Here is a 16910-nt window from a genome sequence, read left to right as displayed (position 1 = left end):
CACACACCTTCTGGGGTTCAGCTTTGGGTTTGGCCTCGCCTCTGCATGTAGGTTGACTGAGGGCGTCTGTTCCCTGCTCAGACAGTACGGGGTTAAAGGAGCAGCTGATTCGGGGGCTCTGGCTCACTCAGGCTGGGGGGAGGGAGGGGTACAGAATGCGGGGCGAGCCTGCAGCAGCAGAGGCCGGCGTGATGTTGCACCAGCGTGAGGCATGCCGTGCATTCTCCCGGGGAAGTTGTCCCTGGATCACGGGACCCTGGCAGTGGCAGGCTGCACAGGCTCCCGGGAGGGGAGGTGTGGATAGTGACCTGTGCTTGCACACAGGCTTCTTGGTGGCTGTAGCAGCAGCCTTAGCGTCTCATGCCCTTCTCTGGGGTCGGCGCTGATAGCCACGGCTCGCACCCATTTCTGGAGCTCGTTTAGGCTGCGCTCTTAATCCCTTCTCCTCACGCAACGTGAAACAAAGAGGCAAGAAAAAGTCTCTTGTCTCTTTGGCAGCTCCAGACCTTTTCCCGGACTCCCTCCTGGCTAGCTGTGGCGCACTAGCCCCCTTCATTCTGTGTTCACGCCGCCAACCCCAGTCCTCTCCCTGGGATCTGACCTCCAAAGCCAGAGCCTCAGCTCCTAGCTCCCGCCCGCCCCGACAGGTGAGCACACAAACCTCTCGGGCTGGTGAGTGCTGGTCGGCACAGATCCTCCGTGCGGGAATCTCTCCGCTTTGCCCTCCACACCCCTGTTGCCGCGCTCTCCTCCGTTCCTCCAAAGCTTCCCCCCTCCACCACCTGCAGTCTCCACCCGCAAAGGGTTTCCTAGTGTGTGGAAACCTTTCCTCCTTCACAGCTCCCTCCCACTGGTGCACGTCCCGTCCCTATTCTTTTGTCTCTTGTTTTTTTCTTTTTTCTTTTGCCCTACCCATGTACGTGGGGAGCTTCTTACCTTTTGGGAGGTCTGAGGTCTTCTGCCAGCATTCAGTAGGTGTTCTGTAGGGGTTGTTCCACAGGTAGATGTATTTCTGATGTATTTGTGGGGAGGAAGGTGATCTTCACGTCTTACTCTTCCGCCATCTTGAAGCTCCTCCCCGAGGTGAGTTTTTATGGAGTAGTAATGTGGTACTTTCGTCAAGTTTTTTTTTTGCCTAGCCTACAGGAAACTACCCCCACCCCAGGCAGCCCTCTACATGTTGCATAAACATCATTTGTTAATCTCCATTCTGTAATCCTGGTTTTGCCAAGTCAGGCTTTTGGACAGAGGGTGAGGAGGTTGTCTAGTATCTCATTGCCAAGAATGACTGAGGTGGAATAGGACCCAGGAACTCTAGTCTAGCTGTTGGGGAAGGGAAGAAAACTAACATTTTGGGGGAACCCCCCTTGTCCTTAGTGCTTTATGTACATTATTTAAGGGAGGCTTGAAGGTGCCCTGTAAAGAAGTGTTTATCTCTTCTCTTGGTCTCTTTTGGAGCCTGTATTTGGCCAGTGAGGGGGCCTCAGTTCCCATTGCTCTTCCCAGGATTTTCTTCTTTCTTCTGAAGATAGAAAGTGTAGGATCATTGCTTGAAAGTAGTGCTATTTCAGGTTTCTGTGGGAACAAAATAATGTGAATTTTGGAGGCTGTTGACATTGAGAGGGGAAATTATTTAAGAGGATGAAGAATTATTCAAGCTGCCCCATCTTTGTTTCCTAGGTTAGATCTTAGGGGTAGATCCAGATGTTCCTTAAACACAGTGGATTAAGTAGCCCTGTGTGCAGTGTGATTGGAGGGCTATTAGCTGGCTTTAGATTCCCACTGGGTTAGATTGCAGATGGAGAGGCTGGAGGAATTGTTCCCTAAAGACCATTAGCTTTTCAACCTCCAGTATTTGATCAAAATAGCTAGCTGACGATACCTTGGAGTTAGATACAAAATGGTAGATTTCAAAGGAGGGGGGCTCTTTCTTGCCCAAAGCTGGCAGCCAAGTGAAATGTTTGATTTACAGGAGCCTATCTAAATGATGGGGTTGGGAGGTGCCCTTTGAGGGAATGAAGGAAAGTGGGGAGAAGTTAAGAGAAGGACAAATCAAGGGAAGCCTGAGCCTTTTCACCTATTTGCTGACATCATTTAACCCTACTTATGCATGTCAGTGAAAGTCTTGGTTCTATAGTGACTGAATTTGAACAAAATACTTTTTCTCTGTTTTTTTCCTCCCTTTTCATGCTCTCAGCCCTTCTCTCTTCCTCCCTCACTGCCTGCCCTCTTTGCATTCTTTTCTCCCTTGCTGTAATGGCCTCTACCTGCTGCTGAGTGTCAGGTGGCAGGGGTGGATAGATGTGGAGTGTGTAGTTAGGGGAGTATTTTCTCAATTCTACCAGCATCAAGAAATGACTTCCAAGCCAGTCCTTTCAGCCATGTATTTCACTGATTAATCAGAACAAGAGAAAAAAACACTTTAGCGTTGCCAGAGAGGGGATTTGGGAAAAATCAAGTCTGTGGAACTGAGTGATCTAAAGTCATAGTCATTAACAGCAAGTCCTGGAGTGTAGCCAGAGTTCTTCCCAGCCTGACTCCCACAGCCGTGTCCCTTGACACTCTGCCCTGTGCTACATGAATGGGTTGTGCCTCAACTTTCCCAAATACCTAATGCTAAAGAGAAGGTGTCAGCTTGTGTTGCCCATCACTGGACATCTCTGGGCATGACATGGAAAAGAAGCAATCCCAGAAGATTTCTTTTTTATCCTTTGACCATAACGTCTTCATACACTTGCAGAAGCCTTTGGAAGAGAGTGCTCTTGAGTTGAGCACACCTACATGCTTGTATGTTTCCCCTTTTCCTGGTACTGGTTGAGGGTGAGGGCTCAGGAGAACACTGCCCTCTTCTTTGTCCTCAGGCCAGGAAGGTGCTTCTTGTCAAGAGAAAGAAATTTCTGGTTGTATGGGCATAACTTAGAAATTAAAGTGGATAGTTTGTCTCCCTTGTAAAAAAGACAAAAGCCTAGAGTGCCCTCTCTTCAAAGAGACATGTCCTTTGGGGAAGGAGTTGCCAGAGGGCAGAGTCTAGCCTGTATTTTGGCATCTGGTTGTTGTCGCAATGCCTTGAATATAGCAGACAGTAGAGTGTTGCGGAATCAATCTACCCAGGTTCAGCTCTGCCTTTTATAGCTGGGTAGCCTTGGGCAAGTTATTTAATTCCACTAAGGTTTAATGAAATATCCTGTAATGAAATATCATTTGTAAAATAGGGATAGTAATAATACCTACTTCAGAGGATAATTTTAAGTGGGGTAAATAAAGTAAGCATAGAAGTGTTTACTATAGTGCCAGGTATATAGGAATAGCTTAATAAATATTAGCTACTATTGTTTCTGTTGTAGTAAAAATGAGTGGACACCAGACAAACCCAGACTGAGGTATGATCTAAAAATTAACTGACCAGTATTCAAGTACGTCTAGATCGAGAAAGACAAAGACCAAGGAACTGTCACAGGTTGGAGGAGACTAAGGAGACATGACAACTAAATGCGGTGTCATATCCTAGATGAGATTCTGGAACAGAAAAAAAGGATATTAGAGGAAAAAACAGGTGAAATGCAAATATTCTGTAGTTTAGTTAACTACTATTGTACCAATGTTGATTTCTTAGTTTTGATAATTGTTCTGTGGTTATGTAAGATGTTAATATTAGGGGAAACTGAGTGAAGGGTATGGGGACTTTGTACTGTTTTTGCAACTTTTCTCCAAGTCTAAAATTATTTCGAATTAAAAAGTTAAAATAAATGAAGTCCAAGTGACCTCTTAGGTAAAAAGAGAAACTGACCAGGTGGAGCCATGCATAGCAGGTCATACTTGACTCAGTCTCACCTCCTATGTCACAGGAAGGGCTCTTACTAAGGGGCCCCAATGCTTGGCCTTTAGCTCCTGAACACCTGCTGCACCCTGAGCAGAGGTTAGGCGGATAATTCGTTGGGTGACAAGTCAGACACACGCCGCAGTTCTGATTCTGCAATGGTGCCATAGCGACTAGGGTGGAGGCCACTCATTTGGCATTAGGCTGAGTGATCAGGGCATTTGTCTCTGTTCCTTGGAATATAAATGAAATACTGCCTATTTTGTCCTATTATCTAAGCACCAATCACTATGGCAATATGTTTGCAGATCTCAATGCCTACTCCTACGCTCACGCTCACTGTTTGATCATCCAGAAGAAAGAAAAATAAGTTCAAACCAAGCTTTGCAATAATTTATTATTTTCTTTCCTGTTTTAAGTGCCTTTCTCTCACATAAAGCAGGTACTTTGCTTGCTCTTCTTGGGTGCAGAAGGTACATGTGCTTTTCTTATGACTGATGTGGCCATCTCTGTCATGCTAATAACAGGCTTTGTAGAAGAAAGCCATTATTATCATTGGGAGAATATGAGTCTTGGAGTTTTTATTTTTGCATTGAAGTAAACTGTGGGGGGCAGGGTCTGGAAAGTGTAAAGTCTTCCATTCTAGCCCACAGCTCCCTCGCCAGTATTTACCTTCCAAAAGCCCATATATTTTCTAAGTTAAAAAAAATCAGTGCTAAAAAATGTTCTTTGTATTTTAACTCAGTGGCTAAGGTGTACTGCTTTTTGCTGTTGATTTACAAATTTTATTGTCATACCCTGGGGATGCGTGTGGATTACTCAATAGTGTGACAAATGGCTGGTCTCTGAATTATGTATTGTATTACGGGGGAGTTCATAAACCACATTTCTCTGTAGGATATTTTAGGCATAAGACTAGTATGTGACACATGTGACTAAAAAAAAAGATGGGAGATGGTGGTGGGAGGGAGAAGTGTCCAGTTCAAGATTGAACAGTATACTACCCCTTAAGGCTTGTGAATGCAGAGGCTTGAAGTGCACAGACCTTGGGTGTGGATTGAGAGGATTGGGAGCACCTGGGCTAGAGGAGTGAGACGAGGCTACAAATCAAACCTTTGCTGCCCCTTTGCTCAGGCTAGAGCCCCAGTGAAAAGATGACCAGCTTCCTTTCTCCTGGGGCTTCTCTTCAGCCAGATAACAAGTGGCCTGAGGCCAGAGAGTCTTGTACCCTGAGTGGCCTTCCACGCTCCTGCTCCCCCTCCCCCATGCAGCTACTTGTGCTGATGGATGTGTGCAAACCCTTTACAAATGGTTTGGCACTGCTTGGCTTGCAGCGGTCATCTGTCTCTTTTGAATGAGCAACTTTATATTTGTGGCTTCTTTTCCCTGCCCAGAGAGATATTGCCTTGTGTCAGCTTCTGCCTTCTGATGGAAATGTTTACCATCCCTAGGGAAAGGCACCATTCTTTGGGGGTAATGTTTGCCGGTGCTCCCCATGCCTCATGGGAGCATAAGCCTGTGCTTAAGGGTGGACGGGAGGAGGCGGCCATTGAAGCATGCACAATTGCCACCGAGGCAACCATCTGCCAGTGTCACGGCTCGAAGCCTGCCTTTGAATGTCTGCACTCCCAGGCCTACATGCATTATGCACAGCCTATTCCCTAAATGAGCTTTCTAAGTGTATATAATTCCTTCCTACCCTGGTCTTGTATAGTCTGCCTCAGGGCAACATTCAGAATCTCCCCTAATTATACTGGAGCTCAGCTTCTAGTGTCTAGCATTTAGAATTTCTGGTAATAGCTGATTTTTTTTTTTGATAGATTTCTAAAACTGCACTGAGGGACTGATTTACAGTTAAAGGAAGATTTGCTTCTTAAAGGGAAATTATCAACACTGTGATGATACAGTTTCATGGCAGTGGTATTTTTGACTCTATCCAAAGCCACAGTCTAGCTCGCCTGGCTTCTTCCAGAATGGACTCTGTAATTTGAGGAGGCTGCTCCAGCATTAGAATGAAATCAGTGCTTCCAGTTGTAGACCACCGTCTTCCCTTCTTGAGATGGAGGAGTTTTTGCACATGCTGCTTAGAAAAAAGGGATTCATAACATGACTCACTCCTAGCCCACAGATCTAGGATTCCTGCCATCCAGTAAATTTTGGCAGGCAGGCAGTGTATGTGGAGAGTAATTCTTGTCTCCCTATGCCTGTACTGCTCCTCTCATTGCGTATGCCTCCTGGGTGGAGTCTGGGGTGTCTAGCTTTTCATCTCTGTTGCTTTTCCTCCCAAGCAACCCCTGTGTCTCCTGTAGGGCTGTCTTTTAGTATCTATGAGGTAGAGGGCACAGTTTTTCATATACCCAGAACTTTATGGAGAGAGCTATGGGAAGAGTTCAGGTCCTGAGGTGTTTGAGTACTTACTATGTGCCTACCATTGTGTTAAATACAGTGGGAGCATAGCAGAGTATCTTGGCTTTAAGCATCACAGGGAATCCATTCGATCAAGAACGTTGGCGGTCCCACCCCTCCACTCATAGGTCTTGATGTATAGGTGTCTTTGTGTCTGTCATTACAGTGTTGACCTCTTAAAGTCATTAAGGCGTCCAGGTTAGTGCTGGTAAGACCATGAGGCTGTTAAGAATGAGTTACTGGTCCAGCAATTCCACTCTTGTGTATATATTAAAATATATATGCAAAAACCCTAATTGGAAAAGATACATGCACCCCAGTGTTCATAGCAGCATTATTTACAGTTGCCAGGATATGAAAGCAACCTGAGTGTCAATCAACAGATGAATGGATAAAGGAGATGTGATATGTGTGTGTGTGTGTGTGTATATGTATATAGGAATACTACTAAGCCATAAAAAAGAATGAAATTTTGCCCTTTGCAGCAACAAGAATGGACTTGGATGGCATAATGCTAAGTGAAATAAGTCAGACAGGGAAAGACATATACTGTATGATATCATTTATATGTGGAATCTGAAAAATAAAACGAACTGGTGAACATAACAAAAAGAAGCAGAGTCACAGATACAGAGAACAAACTAGTAGTTACCAGTGGGGATAGGGAAGGGGGAGGGGCAATGTAGGGGTAGGAGATTAAGAGGTACAATCTATTAGGTATAAAATAAGCTACAATGATATATTGTACAACACAAGGAATATAGACAATATTTTGTTATAACCATAAATGGAATATACCTTTATAAATGTGAATCACTATATTGTATACCTGTAATTTATAGAATATTATGCATCAGCTATACTTCAATTGAAAAAAAGGAATGAGTTGTTGGTGACTTTGGGCTCTCCTTTGCCTTATGGTGGGGGAGGGGAGAGGAAAAAGGAACATTGTGTTCTAGAAAATCGTTTGCTATGAAGACTTGGTTAAACTTTTTTTCTTCTCACCCACCCCTAGATAAGTCAAAAGAACCTCAAATAACAGAATGGAGGGCAGAATGGAACTTTGGGGGACCAGAGACAATGAGAAATCTCTAAGGTCAGAGAGAGAGCTACTGGCCCAACAACCTGTTAGAGCAAGAGAAAGGAGTGCCTTCCTCTACCTGGCCATTCAGGGAGACCCACTGTGGGCCCAGTCTACGAGGGAGTGGGGAACCCCTCAGAGACTGCTCCCTAGGGATATTGTTGCTGCCTCTGAGGCTCCTGCTTCCCTCTTTATGTAGCCACAGGAAGGCGCATGGTCCTGAGCTGCTTGGCTCTTGCAGCAAGGAGACTGACCACTTGAGAGAGAGACCTAGGACAAGTCTGGACCAGACCAGATGCGACTTCTTTTAGCCTAGCCAATGGGAAGCTCTTGTCTTAGGAACAACCTCCCTATCCCCTAAGTCTGTGTAGATATGTCTGGAGCTAAGCCTTTCCCTTCCAGTCTGACCTTTTGGGGCTTGCCTCCCTATTTCTGGCTTCAGCAAACTGATCTGCTGGCAAGTTTTGGAGCCATTCCAGCATATGGGGCTTAGCAATGACAAAATCTGTTGTAGGGCTGCCTTTATTGGATGTCCTTTGAAATTAACTTTCATGTAGTCTGTAAGTGCCCCGTGGGGACCTCTTCAGGGGTCTCGGCCTCTCTCGAACTTCATTCTCCTGCTGACTCCCATACTCATTCTTGTGTGTTTTTATTTTAAACATGGTTGGTGATGAATTGGTGGAAGGGTGTGGGGATTTGCTTTCCTCTCCACCAGAAGTGCAGTGCTGCTAATTTCATTCTCTGCACTCTGTCTCTGAGATGAGCAGGGTCCTCTGTGCCCATGTTTAGTACTGCTGTGTTGCTGGACTCTCCTGGCAAAAATGAGGCTAATGTCTCCAACGATTGCATTAGCCACTGAAATGAGGTTCTAAATTGAAGGTACTACACCAAGTCTCTCTCCAAGGTATCTCCTTGTTCTGGCTTTTATTATTTAGATTCATTCTCTCAATGATTCTCTGCAGACTGACTGGCATGCTGGTTCAGTGCGGTGCATTATACTAGCTGAAAGGCAAGATCACCTTTTAAGAAGAGGGAGAAAGGAAAGGGGAAAAAAAGCAAAAGATGAATGCTGTGGTGCAAAAAGTCAGCAGTTTGTCTGTTCTAAGAGCTACTTGGCCAGCTTGTGCAATGCCTAGAGATAGGAGAGGAAGGGATCAGACCTGGGATGGGGTGGATGGAGGTAGGGTAATGTCATTGTGTTAGTGACATCTGTGCCTTATAAGTTCACCACACTTCCTCCTTCCCTTTTGTGTTTACTGAGCACGTAAATATGTGCCTTATGGGGTGCTGAAAACTCTGGGGCGGGAAACCAAAGATCAGCAAAACAGGATCTTACCTTCAAGAAGCTCTTAGTCTCATAGTTTCATGGGTTTTTCTCTGTTTTGAGCGGGGAGGGGGGATCAGGGGAGGGCTCAAGCTTATGATTCTTGCATTTTACATCAGAAGTAGGAACATTCTAGCAGTTGATGCTTAGATGTTTGAGAATTTAGCTTTTATGTGTTTGTTTTTAAAATGCTTTTTTTTTTTTTTTGCCTGCTGACAAAGTAATATTTATGTTTCAAAGCAGAAAACTTGGAAAACACAGAAAAGCACAAAGGGAAACAACAACAAAACCATCCCTACTCCACTATCCAGATGTAAAGATAGCATGGTTTATGTTCTTCCAGTTGTTTTTACAAAAGTGCTTTCATTCTGTATATAATATTTAGAGGCTAATATTTTCCATTTAGAAATTGGGAGCTAAATGTTGTGGAGTTTTAAAAGCTAGAGCCTCCAGCACATAATTAGGCACACAGTGAACTTTTTCCAGATGCTAGTCTTTGTATGAATATACCAAATTATGCTTAATTGATTATTATTGTTACACATTTAGGTGGCTTCCAGTTTTTCATTATTATAAGTAATTCTACAGTAAACATTCTTGCGTATATTTTTATGTGCTCTCTATGTTCTTAGAAGAGATTCACTAAAGTAGAAGTGCTCATCTTTTCTGATTCTTTTGCCCAGCATCTCAGCTGGGGGTAACCTTGTCTGGGCTGTTAAGATAACACCATGTTTTGAGTATCTCTCATTCCTGTTGTGCATCACACATCAGATGCCCTGGGATTTCTTCTCTCTGTGATCTCTAGGTACTTCTCCCTTGACTAGGAAGTAGCTGGCTTCAGGAAAGACAGGGCAGCAAGCACAGAACACACGTTCTCATTGTTTTGTACCAAGACCGTAGGATCCCCAGGACAGGGACATTGTCATCAGTCTCTTTGATGGTAAACAGATGTTGAGGGCTTGCCCACCTGTGTCCAGCCCAATGCCAGATGAAGGAGGGATATAAAATAGGCCCCTACTTTCAAGAAGCTTACTGAACTGGACTGGATAACAGAATTGACATGAAATAATCCATACACGTTTATCGAGCACTTGCTATGTAGTAGGTATTTGGCAGGCTACTGTTGGGAGAATAGGAAAGGCTGAGATACCCTTCTCCTTAAAGGAAGCTGCAGTACATATAAATAAGAGCTATTTATAGGTAAAGTTAATTAGCCATATAGGTCAATAAGTGATAAATATCTAATTGTACCGATAGCAGGTGTTACAGAGATTCAGAGATGGGCTGCTTTGGGGTGGAATGTCATTTATTATAAGCCAGAATAGTTAGATAAAGCTCAGAGAGAAGATGGGACACCTAGGGCTTGATAAAGAGTTGGAGTTTGATGAGGTGGAGTGGGAAGGGTTTTCCAGGTGGGAGGAACAGCTTGCAAAGGGATGGTGGCAGTAATGATTGTCTCATGATGGAGACCAGTTGCACAGCAGCAAAGGAGCAGATTGGGAGTAGGGAATTGCAGAAATGTGAGAGCTAAGGTTGCATACTGAGAGACCTGAGAGTTATGGGCTCCAGAACAGTACTATGTACACAATGGATGGGAAAATTTTTGCTAAATTTGTTTCTAATTAAAGGGCAGGTAAGAAGGCCTTGATTTCTCTCAGTACCAGAGTGTCCGAGGCTCAGTCTTTGGACCTCTACTCTTCTCATCTACTTTTATGCCTTTGGTGATCTCCTCTAGCCTAATGGCTTTACTTTTTATTTGTATGCTGAAGACGCCCAGATTTTTTTAATCTCCAGCCTGTACTTTTCTGAACTCCAGACCCATCTGTCCATCTGCTGCCTCTACGTGGATGTTTAATAGGCATCTCAAACTTAACATGTCTGAAACTGAGCTCCTGTAACCTTCCCCAATCTCAGTTAGTGGCAACTCTGTCCTTTCAGTTACTCAGGCCAAAATCCTCAGAGCCATTCTTGACTCCTTTCTTTCTCTCACACCCACATTCTATCCGACAACAAGTCCTAACAGCTCTATCTTCACATATATCCAGAATCTGACCACTTCTCATTACCCCTATAACCACCATTATCTCTCCCCTGGGTTATTGTAATAGGCTGCTAACTGGCTTTCCTCCTTCTGCCCTTAACGCTTCCAGTCAGTTCTCAACACAGCAGCCAGAATGATCCTTTTGTTATGTCTTCCTGTGCTCAAAAATATCCTTTGGCTTTCCTTCTCTTATAAAGAGTCAAAGTCCCTTCCATGGTCTACACAGCTCTGTGATGTGTATTACTACCCTTATCTCCGTCATTTCATCTTGTACTACTCTCCCTCACATTCCCTCTCCTTTAGACACCTTGGCCTCCCTCATGTTTCCTGAATGCACCAGGCCCATCACACCTTGGGACCTAGAATGCTCCTCTCCTAGATAAGTTTGTGGCTTGCTCCCTCACTTCTCTTAGATCTTTACTCAGAAGTGACCTTCTCTTTGAATGGCCAAAGCTGCGATGATTTAAGCAGCAAAATAAGTAATGTATTCGATTATAACCCAAAGTATAAAATAAATATACATGAGTCTGAACTTATATAAACAAATGATTGAATGAATATAAACTTATATAAACAAATGATTGAATGAATGAATGAACCGATAACTAAATAAATGGGAGAGAGAAGATAAATCTCTTACAGAAGAATTCCAGTAATATACATAGATACTTCCCCCTTCCAGGAGGTAGAACTTAAAGTGTGATCTGGACTTAGTGACTCAGTTCTAAAGAGTAGTTTATGGAAAGGGAAAAACAGTACCTTTACAGTGGAGAAACCTGGTAAGCATTACCTGCGATTCAGGGTAACATCACCAGTGCTGTTATATGGGTAAGTCTCCTGATGCGATGTGAAAACAAGAGCTCTTCACCTCTATGGTATTTTTCCTCAAAACCAATAACTCCATTCTAATCATGAGAAAAAAATCAGACAAATTCAAACTAAGGGACATTCTACAAAATACCTGACCATACTCCTCATACTGTTATGGTTGTGATAAACAAGGAACGACCAAGAAACTCTCATAGACCAGAGAAGACATGACATCTAAATGCAACGTGGTATTCTGAATGGTATGCTGGAACAGAAAAAAGACATTAATGGACAAACTGGTGAAACACAAAGAGTCTGGAGTTTAGTTACTAGTAATGTAACAATGTTGGTTTCTTTCTTTTTTTTTAATTCAAGTATAATTGACTTACAGCACTGTTGTTCCAGGTATACAACATAGTGATTTAATATTTCTATACATTACAAAATGATCACCATGGTAAGTCTAGTTACCATCTGTCACCATACAAAGTTACTACAATTTTATTGACTATATTTCCCATGCTGTACACTTCATCCCTTTAACTAATTTATTTTGTAACTGGAAGTTTGTACTTCTTAATCTCCCTCACCTATTTCACTCATCCTCCTACACCTCTCCCCTGCAACCACCTGTTTGTTCTCTGAATCTGAGTCTGTTTTGTTGTTTGTTCATTTTTTTTGTTTTTTAGATTCCACATATGAGTGAAATCGTATGGTATTTGTCTTTTTCTTTCTGACTTATTTTGCTTAGCATAATATACTCTAGATCCATCCGTGTTGTTGAAAATGGCAAGATTTCATTCTTTTCTATTGCTAATATTCCATTGTGTGTGTATATATATATACATATATATGTATGTATATATATGTATATATATATACACACACACATACCACATCTTCTTTATCCATTCATCTATTGACATTTAGGTTGCTTCCATATCTTGGCTTTGTAAGTAATGCTGCAGTAACATAGGTGTGCATATATCTTTTTAAATTAGTGTTTTTGTTTTCTTTGGAAATAGAAGTGGAATTGCTGGATTGTATGGTAAGTGGTTCTATTTTTAATTTTTTAAGGAACCTCCATACTGTTTTTTATAGTGGCTGTACCAATTTACATTCCCACCAACAGTGCACAAGGATTCCCTTTTCTCCACATTTTTGCTAACACTTGTTATTTGTTATTTGTTGTCTTTCTGATAATAGCCATTCTGATAGGTGTGGGGTGATGTCTCATTGTGGTTTTGATTGCATTTCCCTGATGATTAGTGAGCATCTTTTCATGTGTGTATTGGCCATTTGTATGTCTTCTTTGGAAAAAGTCCTCTGCCCATTTTTAAATCAGGTTGTTTATTTTTGATGTTGAGTTTTATGAGTTCCTTGTATATTTTGGATATTAACCCCTTATCAGATATATCATTTGCAAATAGCTTCTCCCATTCAGTAGGCTGCCTTTTTTTGTTGTTGTTGTTGATGGTTTCCTGTGCTGTGTATAAGCTTTTTAGTTTGATGTAGTTCCATTTGTTTATTTTTTATTTTGTTTCCCTTGCCTGAGGAGACAGATCCAAAAAAATACTGCTGAGGGACTTCCCTGGTGGTCCAGTGGTTAAGATGCTGTGCTTCCACTGCAGGGGGTGTGGATTTGATCCCTGGTTAGGGAACTAAGAACCTGCATGCTGTGTGGCAAGGACAAAAAATAGAAAACAAAACAAAACCAAAAGAAAAAAAACCCGCCAAAAATACTGCTAAGACCAATGTCAAAGAGTGTACTGCCTATGTTTTCTTTTAGGAGTTTTATGGTTTCAGGTCTTACATTTAAGTCTTTAATCCATTTTGAGTTTATTTTGTATATGGTGTCAGAAAGTAGTCCAGTTTGATTCTTTTGCATGTAACCAGTTTTCCCCACATCATTTGTTGAAGAGGCTGTCTTTTCCTTATTGTATATTCCTACCTCCTTTGTCACAGATTAATTGACCATATAAGTATGGGTTTGTTCCTGGGCTCTCTGTTCTGTTCCATTGATCTATGTGTTTATTTTTGTGCCAGTACCATATTGTTTTGATTATAGTAGCTTTGTAGTATAGCTTGAAATCAGGGAGCATGATACCTCCAACTTTGTTCTTCTTGCTTAAGATTATTTTGGCTATTTGGGATCTTTCATGTTTCCTTAGAAGTTTTATTTTTTTCAGTGTTTATTCCTGTTTTACTTTACATGCTTCAATATAATTAAAAAATTTTTTCTATTGGGGGATTTCCTTGGTGGTCTAGTGAGTCAGACTCCATGCTCCCAACGCAGGGGGCCCGGGTTTGATCCCTGGTCGGGGAGCTAGATCCGGCATGCATGCCGCAGCTAAGAAGCCTGCATGCTGCAACTAAGACCCAGTGCAGACAAAATAAATAAATAAATAAATAAATAATTAAAAAATTTTATTAGCGTATAGTTGACTTAACAATGTTGTCTTAGTTTCAGGCGTACAGCAAAGTGAATCAGTTATACACATAACATATATCTCCATTCTTTTTCAGATTCTTTTTCCATTTAGGTTATTACAGAATATTGAGTAGAGTTCCCTGTGCTATACAGTGGGTCCTTATTAGTTATCTATTTTATATATAGTAGTGTGAATATGTGAATCCCAATCTCCTAATTTCCATATAAATTTTAGAATTATTCTAATTCTGTGAAAAATGTCATTGGTGTTTTTTTTTTTTAGAGGAACTCCTTTATTTATTTATTTATTTTTGGCTGTGTTGGGTCTTCGTTTCCGTGCGAGGGCCCCCTCCAGTTGCGGCAAGCGGGGGCCACTCCTCATCGCGGTGCGCGGGCCTTTCACTGTCGCGGCCCCTCTCGTTGCGGAGCACAGGCTCCAGACGCGCAGGCTCAGCAGTTGTGGCTCACGGACCTAGTCGCTCTGCGGCATGTGGGATCCTCCCAGACCAGGGCTCGAACCCGTGTCCCCTGCATTGGCAGGCAGACTCTCAACCACTGCGCCACCAGGGAAGCCCGTCATTGGTGTTTTGATAGGGATTGCATTGAATCTGTTATTGCCTTGGGGAGTATGGTCATTTTAACAGTATTAATTCTACCAAAACATGAGCACCGTATATCTTTTCATTTGTTTGTGTCATCTTCAGTGCCTTCCATCAATATCTTACAGGTTTCCGAGTACAGTTTTTTCACCTCCTTAGATTTATTGCTAGGTATTTTAATCTTTTTGATGCAATTGTAAATGGGATTGTTTTCTTAGTTTCTTTTTCTTATAGTTTGTTAGTGTATAGAAATGCAACAGATTTCTGTATATTAATTTTATATCCTGCAACTTTAATGTATTCTTTTATTCTAACAGTTTTTTGGTGGTGTCTTTAGGATTTTCTATATATAGTATCATGTCATCTGCAAACAGTGACAGTTTAACTTCTTCTTTTCCAATTTGTATTCCTTTTGTTTCTTTGTCTTGTCTGATTGTTGTGGCTAGGATTTCTAATACTATGTTGAATAAAAGTGGTGATAGTTGGCATCCTTGTTTTGTTCCTGATCTTAGAGGAAATGCTTTCAGCTTTTCACTGTTGAGTGTGATATTGGCTGTGGGCTTGTCATATATGGCCCTTATTATGTTGAGGTATGTTCCCTCTTGGTGTATGTTCTCCACTTTGTGCAGAGTTTTTATCATAAATGGATGTTGAATTTTGTGAAAAACCTTTTCTCAAAAAAAAAAAAAAAAAAAACCTTTCCTCTTTCTATTGAGATGATCATATGATTTTTATTCTTCAGTTTGTTAGTGTGGTATATTACATTGATTTGTGGACATCATACCATCCTTGCATCCCTGTGATAAATCCCACTTGATCATGGTGCATGGTCCTTTTAATGTGTTGTTTAATTTGGTTTGCTAATATTTTGTTGAGCTTTTTTGCTTCTATGTTCATCAGTGATATTGGCCTGTAATTTTCTCTGTGGTGTTTTTGTCTGGTTTTGGTATGAGGATGATGCTGGTTTTGTAGAATGAGTTTGGAAGCATTCCTTCCTCTTCAATTTTTTTGGAATAATTTGAGAAGAATAGGTGTTAACTCTTCTTTTAGTGTCTGGTAGAATTCACCTGTGAAGCCATCTAGCCCTGGCCTTTTGTTTGTTGGGAGTTAAAAAAAAAAATTACTGAATTCAGTTTCATTACTAGTAATTGGTCTGTTCTATTTCTTTTTGATTCAGTCTTGAGAGATTGTATGTTCCTAGGAATTTATCAATTTCTTCTAAACTGTCATTTTATTTGTGTATAACTGTTTGTAGTAATCTCTTACTATTCTTTGCATTTCTGTGGTGTTTGTTGTAATTTCTCCATTTTCATTTCTGAATTTATTGATTTGGGCCCTCTCTCTCTCTTCTTGATGAGTCTGGCTAAAGGTTTATCAATTTTGCTTATCTTTTCAAGAACCAGCTCGTAGTTTCATTGATCTTTTCTAATGTTTTTTACTTTCTATTTCATTTCTTTCTGCTGTGATTTTTATGATTTCTTTCCTTCTACTACTTTCTGGTTTTTCTTGTTCTTCTTTTTCTTTTCCTTTAGATGTAAGGTTAGGTTATTTATTAGATTTTCTTGTTTCCTGAAGTAGGTTTATATCACTATAAACTTCCCTTTTAGAACTGCTTTTGCTGTGTCCCATAGATTTTGGGTCATTGTTTCCATTTTCATTTGTCTCCAGGTATTTTTTGTTTTCATCTTTGGTTTCTTCAGTGAAGAAATTACTGAAAATTGGTTGTTTAGTAGCATATTGTTTAGACTCCAAGTATTTGTGTTTTTTTGCAGTTTTTTACCTTGTAAAAATTTCTAGTCTCATACTGTTGTCATCAGAAAAGATACTTGATATGATTTCAGTCTTTTAAAATTTATTGAGACTTGTTTTGTGGTCTAGTGTGTGGTCTAACCTGGATAATGTTCCATGTGCACTTGAAAAGAATGTGTATTCTGCTTTTGGATGGAATGTTCTGTGTATATGTATTAAGTCCATCTGATCTAACATGTCATTCCTGTGTTTCTTTATTGATTTTCCATCTGAATGATCTGTCCATGGATGTAAGTGGGGTGTTAAGGTCCCCTACTATTACTGTGTTACTGTCAATTTCTCCCTTTATGTTTGTTAATATTTGCTTTATGTATTTAGGTGCTCCTATGTTGGCTGCACATATATTTATAAGTGTTATATCATCTTGTTGGATTGATCCCTTTATCATTACATGTAATGCCCGTCTTCATCCCTTGTTACAGTCTTTTTAGTTTAAAGTTTTACAGTTTTAAAGTTTATTTTTTAACTTTTATTTTATATTGGAGTATAGTTGATTTACAATGTTGTGTTAGTTTCAAGTGTACAGCAAAGTGATTTAGTTATTCATATACATTTAAGTCTATTTTGTCTGATATTGCTACCCCAGCTTTCC

The 16910-nt window shown here is 41.1% G+C and overlaps 1 protein-coding gene across 8 annotated transcripts in view; it reads left to right on the top strand.

The window, feature by feature from the left end:
- SIL1 (SIL1 nucleotide exchange factor) overlaps positions 1 to 16910 on the top strand; it is a 313671-nt gene that overhangs the window by 137756 nt on the left and 159005 nt on the right. The gene's annotated exons all lie outside the window — the stretch shown is intronic.

This window comes from Balaenoptera borealis (assembly GCF_965194805.1).
Source record: "Balaenoptera borealis genome assembly, chromosome: 2".
Lineage (NCBI taxonomy): Eukaryota > Metazoa > Chordata > Mammalia > Artiodactyla > Balaenopteridae > Balaenoptera > Balaenoptera borealis.
This window is presented reverse-complemented; position numbering and strand designations above follow the sequence as displayed.